We start from the raw sequence: 2,500 nt of genomic DNA, 5'->3' as shown, positions 1-2,500 counted from the left end.
CACGCCTCTTGGCCCCACCCACAGCTCCACCCACACCCCCACCATCACGCCTCTTGGCTCCACCCACAGCTCCACCCACACCCCCACCATCACGCCTCTTGGATCCACCCACAGCTCCACCCAAACCCCCACCATCACGCCTCTTGGCTCCAGCCACAGCTCCACCCAAACCCCCACCATCACGCCTCTTGGCTCCACCCACAGCTCCACCCACACCCCCACCATTACGCCTCTTGGCTCCACCCACACCCCCACCATCACGCCTCTTGGCTCCACCCACCCCCCCACCATCACGCCTCTTGGCTCCACCCACCCCCCCACCATCACGCCTCTTGGCTCACGAACTTTAGAGGAATACCAACCCACCAATCGCAAGCACGCAAGTAATGCATATATATGTGAGAACAAGACACTATCTACCACTCTGCACTTGTGCACACAAAACCTTGATTGCTCCAGTGGTTCTAAGGACCACTCTCAGGTTGATGTAGAATATGATAATACAAGGGCTTGCCGTCGCTAAGTCTCTGAAGTCAAACGCTTAAGTAATCATTTTAAGAAAATTCCAGATGATCAGAGATCTCCATGCCTGCATGAACAAGGCGCTCTCTTTCGGGAACGGCAGCCAAGACAAGCGAAACTCGTGACAGCAGATCCCGAGGAGCGCCCGCATTCTGGACAAGTAAGCAAAAGGAACACTGTGCAAAATCCTTGCAAGCCTTCGCAGATCCGTGGGGCGGGCACTGAGCCTGCATTTTGGACACGTTGCCAATGATCGTTTTACAATGAACAACAGCGAACCAGAGACGGCCTACTGCTGCACTCCAGTGACCCCGAAGTTCTCTAGAGAACGTTATTAAAGTACCCCAGAGTTCTATAGAGAACATTATTAAATAGGGGTGGGAAAAAAAATCGATTTTTCGATTTCTCTCGATTCTCTCTAGAACGATTCTGTCTCGATTCAGAAAAGTTCATAATCGATTTTTAATTAAAAAAATAAAAAATAAAAAATTTAATTTTTTTTTTTTTTTTTTTTACACATTCATTTTTTGTTGAAATGCAAGCTGCATCGATTATTGCATTGTTCATTGAAAGTAATAATTGTGACAAGGGAAAGCTTTTTCTCTAATAAAAAATAGAGAAGGTAATTCATCTGTTGATTTTCTTTAATTATCAAACACAAAGTAGGAAGTGATTTGAGACTCTGAGTATCAAACTCAGATGTTTTAAAAATCGACATGCATCGATAATCGTTTTATCGGTTTAGAATTGATAATCGATAATCGGTTTAGAATCGATAATCGGTGTAGAATCGATAATCGGTTTAGAATCGAATCGTTGACCACTGAATCGGAATCGGAATCGAAACGAATCGTGAGGTGCCAAGAGATTCCCACCCCTATTATTAAAGTACCCCAGAGTTCTCTAGAGAACGTTATTAAAGTACCCCAGAGTTCTCTAGAGAACATTATTAAAGTACCTCTGACTACTGGTGCCTTTTGTGACTCGCTGTGAAAAGCACACAGATTTTATTTTTCGTTTGCATAAAGACATTTATTCATACAATTCTTTTATTGATTTTTATCCTTCAAGTAGGTGATGCTGGATCAAAATGCTGAATCATTGGTACATATTAGCAGAGGGAAAATTACCTCAATGTTTGTGGAGGGCTGTGTCTCCATAAAAACTGAATAATCATTACTATTGCACCATGGGGAAGTGTGTTGAAATGTAGTTATGGATCCTTACATCAGGTGTCATTATCTGCTTATGGCAGTTTAATGAACACCTTGCAGAGAGTTAGTCAGAGTTGTAGTCAGATAAAATTGACATTCTAAAAGAGCCTTTTTACAATGACTATGGTAGTGGTTTCAAGATTTATGAGTGGTAATGCAGTAACGGCTTAGTAATAAAAGATCTAGAGATGCATAGTTATTTATATTAACCAATTACCAATTCTCTGATATTGTCTTGAAATTCCCCTAAAATTTTAATATTTCAGGTCGTTGGAGGGAAGAGACATTGAAAGTGCGAAAGCATGTTGAGAGAAAACCAAATAGAGAGACAGAGAGAGAGAGAGGCTGACTCAAAAGAGAAAAAGAGAATATATATATAGAGAGAGAAAGGAAGAGAGTACCGACCTAAATTAAAGGGACATTTATACCTGCGGTTCCGTCCTAGCGCACAGCGGCACACACCAAAACTTTCTGCTGCCGCGTGGTGTGCTTTGGTGTCATTCCGCTGGTCACACACCTCACCACATATGCAAAATGAACACGCTGGAGACACCAGACACAAGTCCGTCTGTACAGGCATCACTATGACCCTTTAATGCAGGAGTTTAGTGATGCCCAGGTGGCACAGAAGGCTCCTGGAGGGAGATTCCAGCAACAATTGTACAAACGTTTGTGTGGTTTACTAACGATACAGTCTGGCCTGACTGAGCCCTGACGGTTAACATTTGCATGCAGGCTGTGCCAAAACGATGATGAAAATCACT

At 43.2% G+C, this 2,500-nt stretch overlaps 1 protein-coding gene across 1 annotated transcript in view; it reads right to left on the bottom strand.

The window, feature by feature from the left end:
- The window catches only part of nek6 (NIMA-related kinase 6), a 43,342-nt gene that overhangs the window by 25,565 nt on the left and 15,277 nt on the right, over positions 1-2,500 (bottom strand). The gene's annotated exons all lie outside the window — the stretch shown is intronic.

The sequence above is a fragment of the Clupea harengus genome, chromosome 12 (assembly GCF_900700415.2).
Source record: "Clupea harengus chromosome 12, Ch_v2.0.2, whole genome shotgun sequence".
Taxonomy (NCBI): Eukaryota; Metazoa; Chordata; class Actinopteri; order Clupeiformes; family Clupeidae; genus Clupea; species Clupea harengus.
This window is presented reverse-complemented; position numbering and strand designations above follow the sequence as displayed.